We start from the raw sequence: 15,495 nt of genomic DNA on the forward strand, positions 1-15,495 counted from the left end.
CTGGGAAGGTGGCTCAGTGGTAGGCTGCTTGCCTTGCATGCCTGAGGCCCTGGGTTCAATTCCTCTCCACCATATAAGCAAAAAGGAAAAAGCCGGAAGTGGCGCTGTGGCTCAAGTGGTAGAGCGCTAGCCTGGAGTTGAAGAGCTGAGGGACAGTGCCCTGGCCCAGAGTTCAGGCCCCATGACTGGACCCCCCCCCCCCCAAAAAAAAGAAAAATCTGTCAGAATTCAAAAATAAAAATGAAATAATTCTTTGTATCCTGGCAGATCACAATGGGGCCACATTAGATCTCGACATCAAAAGGCATCACAAAAAATTCTGAAACTCACAGACTGAATAACACATTGCTAAGTAATCAGTGAGTCACTGAAGACATACGGAGGGAAGTAACAACTTTTATGGAATTCAATATAAGTGAACACACAAAATACTACCACCTCTGGGACACAACAACACAGCTGATACTCAGGAAAATATATAGCTTTGAGTATGTACATCAGAAAATTAGAACAATCTTGAATCAGCACTAATGATGCACCACTAGGTCCTTAAAAAACAGAACAAGCCAAACCAAAAAACAGTACAGAAATAATACATATTAGATTGAAGAAATAAATGAATCAGAGTCTTAAAAAACCATACAATCATAATTGACTTTTATCTACTATTAGCTCACAAATTCACTCAATGAATGTCAACCTAGCTATTTTCAGAGATAATCTCAACCAGCTCAAACCAGTGAACAAAACAAACTCCTAGGATTCTAAGAAACAACATTTTGTTTGCCTTTTTAAAATAAATTTACTCTGTTGTTCTTATTAAGGAGATTTATAGATGGATTACAATTACAAGAGTTAGGTAATGAGTACATTTCCTTTTGTGAAATGTGTTCAGTTCCCTCAATTGTTCCCAGTCCAACTCTCCTGTCTCCACCCATGTGTTAAATAGTTCACTTTCATCAATGTTCAATGAACTCCACTGCTGCAATTTTTCACAATTTTCCCTAAAGCTCTGTGCCCACCCCTCACATTCCTGAAGATGTACAATGAATATACCAAGCATAAAGTAAAGAAGAAATAATCATCACAGACTATAAACAACAACAAACACAAAACAAAAAAGGACTTTTCTGTTTCCATATATCATAGGTTGTTTCAGTATTTATATCTTGTTATATAAATATAAATGTTTTTTATTATGAAGTTAATTCAGGGACTAAGGTATGATAACATAATCTTGCTTTCTATTTAATAATGCTTTTTATTTTAATATTAAATTTGTAAGTAACACAATTATAGTCCTAGTGAAATTTGAAGGTTCAGATTTAAAGTTAAATTTTCAAAATGTCTAATAGTTCCATTTTGGCAAACAAAATGAAAGACAGGCATGTTTTATCCTCAAGAATGTTATTATTTCATGGGTAAAAAAGTAAAATAAATATAATATTAATTCAGTGGAAATAAGGAATCAAATACTTATTCAATGCATCAATTCCATAGATTATGAGATCTGTTGATAAAATTAATAAAACTTCTTTAAGTAGATTACTTAAGATATGAAGCAAATGATAAATTTCTTTTTAAATGAAGTTGATATAAAAATCAATATCCAATGATTCCAGAGTTCTGTATGCTTGATACATGTCAATTTACACATATGCTTGGCTCATCTCAAAGTTATTTGAAGATAACTGAAAGCAGGACTAGAATAAAAAAAATCATGCAAAGGTTTAGCTGCATTTTGTGATTAAATATGTCTCCTTTATATCTCTTTATTGCATTTGAAAAATCTGGAAAATTTGTTTAAGTCACATCAACAACAATGAGAAATGAAGATCCCCTAGCTCCTTAAAAGACCATCAATAAGAAAAACAGGAAACAATAAAAAAAATTGTAGTTGATTGTACTGCTTTGCAATTGTGGATTATGTGCCTATCCCATGAATCTGGGCTCAAATCACAAGGGCTACTGGAAGAAAATTTCAAAATCTAGAGAGGCCAATACAGCTCTGCAGTTGTTTGTAGGTTTCACTATAGTTGCAACTGGACACCAACTGTACAAAGAAAATAATTCTACTGCTTTTCAGGCAAGAATGTGATGAAAAGCATACTTACATCTTCTTATATGAAATAAGAAGACCACACTTTAAAAGCTGACTAAATGATGAGCCCTTTGCATAGCAGTGCCATTTTTAAGGCACTCTAGATAATTCAAGTCCTTCATCCCTCCCCAAACATGAATGCCATTCACAAAGCATTGCTGAGGGAAAGTTCCAGTTCTATTTGATATTTCAAATGGCTTAGGAATAACATAAATAATAATACAAGTTGTTAAGAAAATTTAATTTTGAATAAGCAAACAATTCAGATTCAACTCCATAGCATAACTTTTAGGAAGTATGAATTAAGGAATTAGGAATATCCTTTGTAATTTAATATTAGAAATTAGGGCAAAATGCCAGAAACAGACTCTGAAAGAAGAAAAAAGAAGTCTGTGATAAGATATATTAAAGCTTACTAGGGACAAGTAATTTTACCTACATTTGGTATTATATGATAGCATATGTTGTTCTGCTAATCAAAAAGACTCAAAAAGATTTTTAAATATGATATGAAAATGCATCATCATGAATGAATGAAATCAGGGAGAAGATGGCTCAAGAGCTGGTTGGTTCTGTTAAATATTCTCATTATTTTGAATGATCTGGTGTTTGTTTATGTGTGAAATTATGAATATATTTTATGTCTAGGCAGGAAAGTTTGATTGATCATGGTCTGATACCCAATGTCAGGAACCTAACCTGAGTCAGAGTGGTGATTGTGTGTGTGTGTGTGTGTGTGTGTGTCTGCAAATCTGTATTTAGCAGGAAGTATCTTATTTCCCTCAGGGTATTTACTTAATTGTATTTGTTATATTAAATTAATGACAGCAGATAAAGGTAATTAACATTTTCAGACATATATTTATGTTCCTATGATTGCATGAACAAACTAAAAAGTAATGTTTCGGGTATGAGTTTTGTGGAAGGTCAGCTGAAAGTATGAAGATTTGGAATCTTGAGAAAGATCTCAATGGCAATAATTTCAGTGTAAATCAATTTTAGACAACACTTGCAAGGATATGTAATCCTATATTAAAATGCAACATGTATTGATTTCCAAAACTACACTATTCTAGAAATTTGTAGGAAAACATGTTAAATTACAGAAACATAAACGTAATGTGATTATTTATTCCATACAGTTTTACATTTTAGTTTCGTCAAGTAAAAATACCATTTATTTTTCTGTATAGGAAGGAAAACCCTAAATATTACAATTTATGCCATATTTTACATTGGGAAGCTTTGTCTATATCACTGTTTATTTCTATTGTTTCTGCTTTCCTATTCATAATTCTGCTTCTCATGGTATTCTCCTAAGGACCTTTATTTTCTCCCAGTTTGGGGCTTGAACATACCTCATGCTCTCATTTTGTTTGCTAACGGTAGTCAGTCTATCATTTGAACCATCCCTCCAGCATAGAAATTTTTATAGTTAATTGGAGATAGAACCTCATGAATTTCCTACCAGCCTGAAAACCATTATCCCCCAAGTCTCATCCTTCTTAATCACTAGGTTATAAAGACGAATCATGGACCCCAATATTCAATGACTTTTCAAGTTTTATAGATTCCCCATATTTGCTAGTAATTTTAATAATAAACTACCACAGATTGTTTGGCATTAACACTGTAAGTACATTGCCTCTGAGTTGGTGGATCTATAACTCCAATATCAGATTTGGCTTCTGAGTCTTCTTTCCTTGGCAAATTCAAGGCCTTCTTTGTGGGACACATGTGCAGCAAAGATGGTGCTGAGAAGAAGTTGAGTGGGCAGAGTCCGAGTTGTTTATGTTAAAGTCTGAGGGGATACCACAATCAGGCAAAGTGACATCAGTGTATAAAAAGCTCGTGGACAGCAGGGAAAGTACAGAAAGCTTAAGTGCATGATAGGGTGACCTCTACATTGATTGGTTGGTTCCTTTTCCTCCCCTTCCATGCCACATGGTATTTTTTGCTTTAAAAAGTGCTTGCTGTGTGGTAATAAATGAGTTCCTGCTTGACTTGACTCCCTGCTGCATCTGTCTCTGAAGCTAAGGGAAGCTGGGGAACAGGCAAGTGACACATGTAGCTTTCCTAGCAACCCGTCCATCTTCCATGGGATGAATGAAAACCCAACATCTGGTGCTCAACATTGAGCATGAAAGGAAAATATAATGCTCGAGGCTAAGCAGTCTCTCAGGGTAAGTGAAACCATTAAGTATGGGTAATTTTCTCTCACAGAAGGAGGACTTGGGAAGTGAAGAAGAAAAGGAATGGTCAAATTTGACTGAGAATGCACTGATCAGACAGAAGCACACTCAGTGGAAGTCAACACGAGTGTGAAGGTTACTTCCCTCCCCCGACTCGGGTGCCCCTGACAGTCCTAGGGCCCCACCATATGCCTCCAAAATTGGGGAAGGGACAACACCCTACGGAGGGACCTGTGAGATGGATCCCGATGACCAAACTTCCACAGAGGGGCCAAGGGCCAGGGAAGTAACCTATGTGGAAGCCTACCTTGTAAAGGAAGGGCCACAAGGGAGTCTGGACCCTGGGCCACAAGATTTGCTTCACAAAGAGTATCCGGTCAATCTGGCACCAAGAGCTAACAGACCCTTGGAATTGTATCCATGGGAAGCTAAGGATCTTAAAGACCTCCAGAAGGTGGTGGTGGTGGATGACCTGAACTCTCCTTGGGCCCAGACCCTATTATAGGACATTGCTTATCACACATGTGTCCCTAAGGACTGGATGGATGTGGCAAAAGCCGTCCTCACCAGTTCTCAGTTTTTCAAGTGGTGTGCCTTCTTTAAGGCAGAAAATAACCAGCAGGCTCAACCTGCAATACCTATTATTTATGCCATATTAACAGGAGCAGGGGAAGGTACTCCACTGGCATCCAAAAGGCTGCAATACCTGGCATGTACTGTGACCAAGTGAGGCAGGCAGGACTTGCCACATGGTACAAACTGGATGAAGGGTCCACTGAATCCCGCATAGCAGGAGAGACAAAAGCACAGTGAACCTCTACCTCATGTTATCGACCCTGTCCAACAGAGTGTTCAACAAAGCTGACAGCAGGGAACCTCCGGGATCAATTTGTAAAGCTAATGGTTTGGGGAAGGGATGAATGCAGACCACCACGTGGCCTGTGCTGGATTGAGAGAGAGTTCCCTGAGCAGATGGGTGGTGGCCTCTCAAGATGTGGGAATGCAACAGTACCAGTCCCAATCACTAGCTTAATTTTATAGGCTCAGAAACCTGTAATAACTGAGGCTATCACCTAGGCACTGGCAACCAAGGGCCAAGGAACTCCAAGACCATTGGGGAGAGGGACTTGTTTTAAATGTGGGCAAGAGGGGCACTTTAAGAGGGACTGTTCACAACAATCCCCAGCCAACCAGTACAGGGAGTCCAAACTGCCCCCTACACCCTGCCCCAGGTGCAGGAAGGTGTACCATGGGAAAAAGGATTGTCGATTCATATTTGATTTAGATGGGAAGCCTTTAAACTAGAGGAGGGGCATCCTCCAACCCTTTTAATTCATGGAGGAGCCCCTTCTGCTGTAAGGTCCAGGCAACCTCATGGCAGGACAACGCAGACCCATTGGACTGTCCCCCTGGTAAAAAGACTCAGCCCTAAAATGAGTATTTTTATAGGCAGGAAGCGGTTTCATGCCTAATTGACATGGGAGCAGACAGAACCATACTCAGGGAGGAAGAAGTGCCCTTGGACTGGAAGCTTGCACCTGGGTCCCCAATATTGGGGGTAAGGGGCAACTCCCAGTCTAAAGAGATGGTCACCCTTATGAAATGGACTAGCCCAGATAGAGAGAAGGGAAAGATATGCCCTTTAGTGGCAAAAAAAAAAAACTCACCGCCAATTTACTAGGGCAAGACATGCTAGGACAAATGGATGCTATGGTCACTACAGACCATCGAGCATTCTATGATGATATCCTGGATGGAAAAGAAGCACAAAGGCTTAAATGGGATCTAGAGGGACTTAAGGAAAAAAATTTTTTTAACTTTCATAATTATAGAGAGGAACATATGGTACCCACTCGGGTGCACCCCCAAACCTAAAGGCCACTTCCTCCCAAGTACCTCCCATTAGGTGGAAGCCGGGAATCCCTATTTGGGTGGAGCAGTTGCCATTGACAAAACTTAAACTTGTGGCCCTCCACCTTTTGGTGGAGGAACGGATAAACCTTGGGCACATACATCCTTCTATGAGTCCTGGGAACACCGGTATTTGTTATCCAAAAAGCATCCAGGGCCTGGCACATGTTCCAAGATCTATGTAAAGTAAATGAAAAGATGGAACTAGTAGGAACGCCCCTATGAGCTATGCACTGGACTCCTGCTATACCTTCAGAATATGCCTTGGTTGTGATTGATATTAAAGATTTTTTTTTTCTCTATCCCACTGCAACTGGATGACTGCAAGAAGTTTGCCTTCTTCATCCCTTCTCTTAATTTTTCCCAGCCTGATTGGAGATTCAAATGGAGAGTGTTGCAACAGGGAATGTCCAATAGCCCGGCCTTTTGCCAATAATTCTTGGCCACACTTTTAGGGCCTGTGCTGGGTTCAGATACCTCCCTTGTCTATGCCTACAAGGATGGTATTATTCGGAGGCACCAAGACCTGGTCCACCTGGAGGGCCTTCTGGCCCAGGCTCTTGTCATATTAAAAAAGGGAGGTTTTACTATAGCCCTCAATAAAATAAAAAGTACCTCCTTTTAAGCTGCTCAGATCCCACCTTACCTGGTCTCAGGTCAGCCCCCATAAATCTTTGCTGGATATTCCAGCCTCTCTGACCCTAGCCCAACTTCAAAGTCTTTTAGGGGAAATCAATTAGCTGTTACCATGGGTTCCCATCCCTAAAGATTGGCTTGTGAACTTATTTGACTTACTAAAAGAAATGATGCCCCAAGAAGTTATTACAATTACAAGCAGGTGTCTGGCAATATTTTTACAGTTCCAAAAAGCCCTGGATGAAGTTTCCCTGAAGAGGTATTCTATTCTTGAGCCCATTTCCCACTGGTTGTTTGTGGGTGACACATTGATTTCTGCAGTTTTAACTCAAAGGGGGGAGCCATTAGAGTGGGTTCACACTCCCCTGGGGGGCACACTTTGGGTGTACTCTCAGGCAAAACAAATTGCCGATGCTATTATCAAGGGAAGGACCCAAGCCCAAAGGAAATATAGCCTTGACCCGCACTCCAATGTTTTTCTTTTTCGAATGACAGACGTTGAGTGGCTCACTCGAGCCAATGCTCATCTTGCTCTCTCCCTAGAGGGGTTTCTAAGCCATATTGACTGCCATTATGGGCTATCCAAATGGACCGTCATGATATGGTGACTTCCCCTCAAAATGCCTTCTCTATTTTCTCCTACACCTTTTCCTGGCATCCTCCATGTTTTTACTGATGGAGGTATAAAGCAGGCTCTGCCTATGCACCCTTTGATGAGCAACAAAAGACCATGAACCAACAAAGATTTCAACCTTGTCAAGGGTCGGCACAATATAAAGAAATGTTCACTGTAATAATGGCCCTTCAGGACATTCAAAAACTCTTTAATTTGTATTCTGATGGCCTATATGTAATTATCTTGCTCCCTCATATTCCCCAGACACATATTAAGTGGGATGGAAACCCTATTTTCCCCCTTATGGTTACTTTCAAGGGCCTATTAGAAGGACAGGGAGACCCTATTCATATTCAACATTGAGAGGGCATTCAAAACTTCCTGGGTTTTTATCCATGGGCAATAATTGGGCAGACCAATTAGCTACTGCCCCACAAGCATTAATGTTACAAGAGGCCACCCATTTACATGATTTAATCCACATCAATTGGAGAGGTCTTCAACATAAATTCCCTCAGTTTCCTGTAAAGGACCTCAAAAGGATAGGACATACCTGCAAAACATGACAGCTCTTCTTAAAAGTACTCCCTTTACAACCACCACGGTTAAATCCCAGAGGCCTCAAACCCAACATCCTCTAGCAAACAGATTTTACTCATTTCCCAGCTTTTGGTAAGATTAAATATATTTTTGTTTCTATAAATAACTATTCATGAACATGTTGGGCCACAGCACATAGAGGAGAAAAGAACTAAACATTCACAAACATATTTTCTTCAATGCTTTGCCTCCTTGGGTCTACTACCACAAGTTTAAACCGATAATGAACCCTGTTTTGTTAGTATAGCAATGTCAGTTTTTTGACAGATGGCATATTAATCATACTACAGGAATTCCCTATAATCCCCCAGAACAAGCAATTATAGAAAGAAAGCACCAATGTCTTAAGGAACAATTATTAAAACAAAAAGGGGGAGCTAACCCCCATATACAGTTATAGATAGCTTTATTTACCATTAACATTTTTAAATTTTTCAAAGATGCAAATGAATCCAGATTTCAGAAGCACTGGGGACAATTAAACCCTAAGCCCCAAGGGAAAGTCAGGTGGAAGGACCCTCTGACACAAAAATGAAGAGGATCTTACCCCCTAGTGACCATGGGCAAGAGATTTGGATGCATTTTTCCCATAGAGTAGACAGCCCCCATTTGGATCCCGGCCAGGAACCTTAAGTTTTTACCCATTACCTCTATACACGAGGATGCCCAAGGATAAACTAAACAACAAGGAAAGAAAATGGCTATTGTGGTCATGGCTTGTGTTTAAAATGGTAAAGCTAAAAAGATAACTACTAAGCATCCCCATGGGCAACCAGCCCTGGAGAAACTCTTATGTTCCCTAACAATTGCAGATGGTGATACTCCAGCTGTTGGCTGTCCTGACACTCCCAGTCCCAGCAATGGCCCTGCAGAATCGACATCAACCTCAACAGGTAAACTGGGCAGTGATCAGCAATGGCAATGGAGAAATCATCAATAGCACCAAGCATGATAGGGTGAACTCTACAATGATGGGTTGGTTCCTTTTCCTCCCCTTCCATGCCGCATGGTTTTTTTTGCTTGCTGTGTGGTAATAAACAAGTTCGTGCTTGATTTGACTCCCTGCTGTGTCTGTCTCCGAGGCTATGGGAGGCTGGGCAACGAGCGCTTACCTTTCCTAGCAACCAGTCCATATTCCGCAGGACAGACGAAGACCCAAAATTTTACATCTCTTGGAGGAGTTTTCAACATACATGCTACCTTTGAGATTCTGTTTCCATATCCAGTCACTTTCTAAGACAATGGGTTTTTGTTCTTTAGCATGATTTCAGTGGGACAGTAACCAACACATAATGTATTACTTAATGGATAGAATAAAATCTCATAGGAAATTGTTTTGGACATGGAAGTTATGGTTATACTTTTAAAAAATAGCAAAAGAGGTAAAGGTTTCATTAGAGCTTGTAAAATGAGTATGAAGTCTTGACTTTAGACATGCCAAATTCTTACCCTGGCACACACTTACATTCCTGGGGGTACTGGAGGATTAAACCCAAAACCCTGTACTTGTGAAAAAGCATCTCTACTACTACCAAACTTGCAGATTATAATTGGATTGATTATTTTGAGGTAGTATCACTATGCCTTGGCCTTCTTGAACTGTGGTCCTCCTAACACAAGCCTAAAACATTGCACCCAGCAAATGGTTAGAGTTTCTGAAACTTCTTTGTGTGTCTGGGCTTGCCTGGAACTGGAATTCTCTAATCTCTGTTTTCCAAGTAGATAATATTATAGCTTTGAGCCACTTTATTCAGTAAAAGTATACAATTTCAAAATATCTTGATATTACCTATATCTGTGCTTAACATATAGAGCTAACCTTAATTTTCTCCCTCTTTTGTTTAGCACTCTGAGCTGGAAACATTGGCTTTCTTGATACACATAGCTTTTTGGGGATGGAAACCCATCACAATCAAAAAAATCTCTCAGCTGGGCGATGGTGGCTCACGCCTGTAATCCTAACTTCTCAAGAGGCTGAGATCTGAGGATCACGGTTCAAAGCCAGCCCTGGCAGGAGAGACCGTGAGATTCCTATCGCCAACAAACCACGAGAAAACCAGAAGTGGCACTGTAGCTCAAGTGGTAGAGCGCTTGCCTTGAGCTGAAGAACTGAGGGATAGGGCCCAGGCCCAGAGTTCAAGCCCCACGACCGACCAAAAAAAAAAAATCTCCATGTCAAAAATCATGGAAAAGAAGTCTTCAGTTTGGAAAAAAAAACTGATCCCTAACTTATAAATGCAGTATATTTATTGTTAGTCAATGCTTTCTTAATTATAAGGAAGAAGGCAGAAATGTGAAAGATGTCAGGTCTCTGTAGAAATTCTGTAGTTGTCACTTCATGTTAATTTCCTTCCTTAAGGCTTGTTTTATTAAAAACCTGGGTGAATATTGGTTGGACTGATTGGTAATCTTCTCCAGGAAATGAAGCTGATTTTAGAAGGCTGATGGTGTGTAAAATAAAGGAATGATGAGAATGAGCACAGATATTGTTACAGAATGAGCCGACTAGGTTAATTGCTGAACAGCAAAACAAAGCAAAGTTTCAAGTCTGATGATCCACATTGGAACATAAATAGATAGATACATATACAGATACAGGTAAATATACATATACATATACATACATACAAGAAAAATTAAATCTCCAGTAAAATATAGAAAAACTTGGCGTGACAAATATTAAACTAAATCAAACTGGTTTTAGGAAAGGTACAGTAAAATATCAATAGTTTAGCATAGATTTATGTAAACAATGAAAATTCTTCCTTCATTATATACTTTACAAATATCCTTAGTAAATTTTAAAGTTTTTTTGTGTAAATACCGTACAGAGGGGTTACAATTACATGGGTAAGGTAATGAGTACGTTTCTTATCAAGCATTGTTACTTCCTCCTTTGTTTCCCCTTACTATCCCTTCCCATCTTCCCCTCCTGACCCTCCTCCCCACCCGGAGCCAAATTTGTAAATTTTGTTTTTCTACTTAACATCTTGCATATCTCATTGTTAAAAGGGTCCACCTGTCCTAGCTGCTGCAAATAGAATGATTAGGTATCTTTTGTCAAAAAGTTCATATTTGTGGAAACAAACACCAGCAGTGGTAACTTTTTTTCCAGTCCTTGAATTCTGGTTCTGGGCCCTGAACATGGTTATGCTGGTATAGTTAATGTGAGTTAGTTTTTCTATTTATTGGATTACTGCCCATGATGGTAATTACTGGTTCTTAAGGGAGATCTATGTTTAGAATATTGAGGAATCTGCATACTGCATTCCAGAGGGGTTGAACATGTGTAATTTCCCACCAACAGTGTAATGGAGTTCCCTTTTTGCTACATCCACGTCAGCATTTGCTATTGTTAATTTTCTTGATAATGGCCATTTAACTGGGACGGGGTAGAATCTGTCTTGTTTACTTGTAGATATATAGGCAGCTTTGAGCGACCATAAATGAATGAATCTATGAAACCTTTATTGCTCTGAGTGTGCATTCCTTTCTCTTAGTATAATTTTCTCAAGCCTTTCATTTTCCTTAAGACTGGTGAAAAGTCATCCTTTTTGATGGGTGAATAGAATTCCATTGTGTGTATGTGTGTGTTTGGGTGTGTGTGTGTGTGTGTGTGTGTTTGTGTGTGTGTGTGTGTGTGTGTGTGTAACATGACTATATGCCCATGAGTTCATTTCTAAGCATTCTGTTTCAACTGAAATTGTGTAATACCATATTAAATTCAGATTACTTTCTCTACTGATTTGAAGAATATTGTTGGGATTTTGATGGGTATCGCATTGCCAATTGTTTGGGGGCAGTCAGTATTGCAGTTTCCAGAATGTTAATTTTTCCAACCAGGAGCATTGAAATATTTTCCATTTCCTTGAATTTCCCTCAATTTTTCATTTTTAGATTTTTAAAGTTTTCACAGTAGAGGTCCTTCACATTTTTAGTTAAATTAATTAATTCATAATTTTTTGTTTTGTTTTGCCTAAATTTGATTTGATTTTGAGGCTAATATATATGTGGGTTGTTTTTTGGATTTCAGTCTGGATCTTCCCATTGTTGGTAACATAGGAAAACTACTGATTCGTGTGTTTTTTATATCCTGCTTCATTGCTGAAGGTTAGCCTCACCTTTACTAACTTGATTGAGAAAGCTACAGGGTCCTTTAAATACAGGATTATTTCATTTGTGAAAAGGGATAGGTTTTCTTCTTCCCTATTTGGATCCCCTTTTTGTTTTTCTCTTGCCTATTGCCCTTGCTAGAAAGTCCACTACTATATTGAAGAGTAGTAAAGAGAGTGGACATCTTTTTCTCGTTCCTGATTTTAGTGTCTTCATGCCTCCACTGTTAGGTATGTGCTTATTCTCTCTTAGTCATATACATACACTATTATACTGAGGAAAGTTCCATGTGTTCCTAGATTCTCAGATCTTTTAACCAAAAAGGGGTATTGGATCTTTTTAAAAGCTATTTCTACATCCACATAGACGATCATGTGGTTCTTTTCCCTGCTTCTGCTGATGATCTCTGTTATGTTTATTGACAAGTATATTGAATCCAATTGTATCCTAGGATGAACACTCTTTGATCATAGCATACTTTTTTTTGTGTTAGTTGCTGAAATTGGTTGGTGAGAATTTTATTGAGAAGTTCTCTATCAATGTTTATCAAAGACTTGGGTTCATAGTTCTCTTTCTTTGATGAGTCTCTATCTGATTTGGGGAAGAGTCTAATTCCAGCTTCATAGAATGTGTTTGATAATTCCATTTCCCTTTCTATTCCATTGACGAGAGAGATCTGAGTATTGTAAGTTCTTTGCAGGCCTTAATTTCATGGTAAATCCATTGAGTCCTACATTTTTCTGTTATGGGAAATTGTTTATTGAAATTTCATCTTCATTACTTCTTATGTATCACTTCTTGGTTCTGGTAGAGTATAGGAAAGCATAAATTTTTCCAGGATTCTCCAGGTGATTGGCATATGGTTTTCAAGTACTCTCATATAACCGTCTCAATTTTGCTAATTTATGTTGTGGTCTCATTTTTTTCTCTAATTTTATCTATTTGGGAGCGTCCTCTTAGAAGCTCTTAGGAGCTGTGAATCATCTACTCAATATATTTACATTGTTCTCTGGTAGGGAGCATGTCATATAACCAGTTCTTGTTCTTCTTGATCTTTTCTGTGGAGGATATCTTTGATTATCTTCCATCCTGCTGATTTGGTGGAGATACATTGTTTCAAGTTTTCTTTGTCATGAAATATTTTTATATATCCTTTAACTGTAAAGGAATATTTGGCTTGGGACCATATTCATGGTCCATAATAGTTTGCCCTTAATGTGTGTTATATATCATGCTGGCCTCTTCTTTTTGTTTTTACCATTTCAGCTAAGAAATCTGTAGTTATTCTGACAGTATATCCTTTATAAATAATCAATCTTCTCTATGGCAGCTTTAAGAATCCTTTTCTTGATTTCTAATGATCCTCTAATGGATTATGATGTGGTGGTGGGTTGTTCTTTTCTAGAATTCTCTGCTTGGTGTTCTAAAGGCTTCTCTTCTCTGAATGAACCTGTCTCTTTGGATGTTTGGAATGTTCTTAGCTAGAATTCTTTAAAATGTTTCATGTTTCCCATCCATTTAGTGTCCTGCTGTTCTCCTTGATACCAATCTAACCCAAATTTGATCTTCTCAGTCTTGAAGTTCTAGCAAGATCATTTCTTATTCTTTGGATTTGTTCTAAATGCTTACTTCTTCTTCCCTATTAGACCTATTTGGTCTTTGACCCCTGAGATTATCTTCTATGTCATCTATTTGCTGTGGAGACATTCTACTTTGTTTTTGATTTCCCTGTCTTCTAATTGGTCACTTTTTCTGGCTTCTATCTGTTTATTAAAGCTTTGGTATGGACTTTCCTTACATCCTTTCTTTGGGTGGCGGGGCGGTTGGAAGGTTTGTTTTTTTAGCTATGTCTTCTCTCATATATTTTAACTAGGCATCCATTTTTTCCTTGGACTCCCTTGCCTTTTCAGAATGTATTTCTCTGTTTGTAGTCTCCATGAGTTATTTTGCTAATCTATAATTGGTCTTACCTTATCTATAGTTGGTTTTGTATCTTTTCATTAACCACATTTTTCAGCAGTATTTGTAATGAATTTTGAAAACTATCTTCTACATCCTTAATGGTCTGTTCTAATGCGTGGTTATGTACTGAGTGAATTTTACTACTTTGACATCAATTTTCTTGTATTTTTCTGATTTGTTATGTTCACTTGGGGGATTTCTTTTGGGGCATCTATGATCTTAGGAGGTGACTCTTTATGTTCTTGGTTGAATTGCCAGGTGTTGTTTTGACCTTCTGTTGTAATTTATTTTTCTGGAATTAGGTTTTTGTCTAGACCATTAAGTGTAGGAGTAGAAATCAATTATGGGAAGATGTTGTGATGTTAATACTTGTTGATCCAGTGACAATTCGGGCTCTACAGTGGTATCTTGAATTGTCTCTGCGTATGGATTTGGCTGTCTCCATTGTACCCTTCTGTTCCTGCTTTTTTCCCATGTGGATCTTTTATTTCCGCACTGCAGCTGTACTTTTCAATATGTTGGCCACCACCTTCACAGCAGGCACCTGCCTGGCTGGGCACCTTTTCAAAGATTTCTGTTTGCTTGGAAGTCATATAAAATCTTCTTTTGAATTGTATATCTATATGTAATTATAGCTGATTTGGTGTGGCCCTCTAGAAGTGGAGTGCCCTCTAGGACTCTAAAGATCTGTTTCATTAGAAATAGCTAGGGTAATTTTCTGTTGCTATTGTGCCATTTGTTTTCCTCTTCCTGAGATTTATTTTATTTATTATTGATTTTTTTCACATAATTTAGGATTTGTGATGGTGGTATCAGGTTATTTTTGTTTTTTGTTTATGTTAATTTGATATAGTGATTTCAGGCTTGTATGAAGAGACAGTAATAATATTAAATGTATGTTATTACACTGAAAGAAAGATAGCAGATATTTTAACCTATTTACTACAAGTAAATTAATATTAAGCAAAGCTAATTAAAATAATTCCTTCTTTACTCTTCAGAGGATGAATATAGTACTCTTGGATATCTTGGAGGAAAAGACTTTAGACTCATTACAACTGATGCCTTACATTGATATAACTGGCTAAACTTCTTCAGAAAGGCAAAAGATTAATTTCTTTCATATTAAAAATTATAAAATCATAATATCTGCATGTTGAGTTGTTTTTCTCTGTTATTTTCAATTCCATTCTTCATCCATTAGGTTTCTAGGGCTTTGAATGACCAATTCCTTAAAATAACTATACTGCTTATGATGTGATATAAATCTCAGTAATATTTTTTTACTTATAGATTTTTTATTGTGAAAATACCATTTCCCTTATTGCAATAACTAGTATAAGTGTGAATCAAGCAGAAAAGTA

The sequence above is a fragment of the Dipodomys spectabilis genome, unplaced genomic scaffold, assembly GCF_019054845.1.
Source record: "Dipodomys spectabilis isolate Male_0828 unplaced genomic scaffold, ASM1905484v1 ptg000254l, whole genome shotgun sequence".
In the NCBI taxonomy this organism is placed as follows: Eukaryota; Metazoa; Chordata; class Mammalia; order Rodentia; family Heteromyidae; genus Dipodomys; species Dipodomys spectabilis.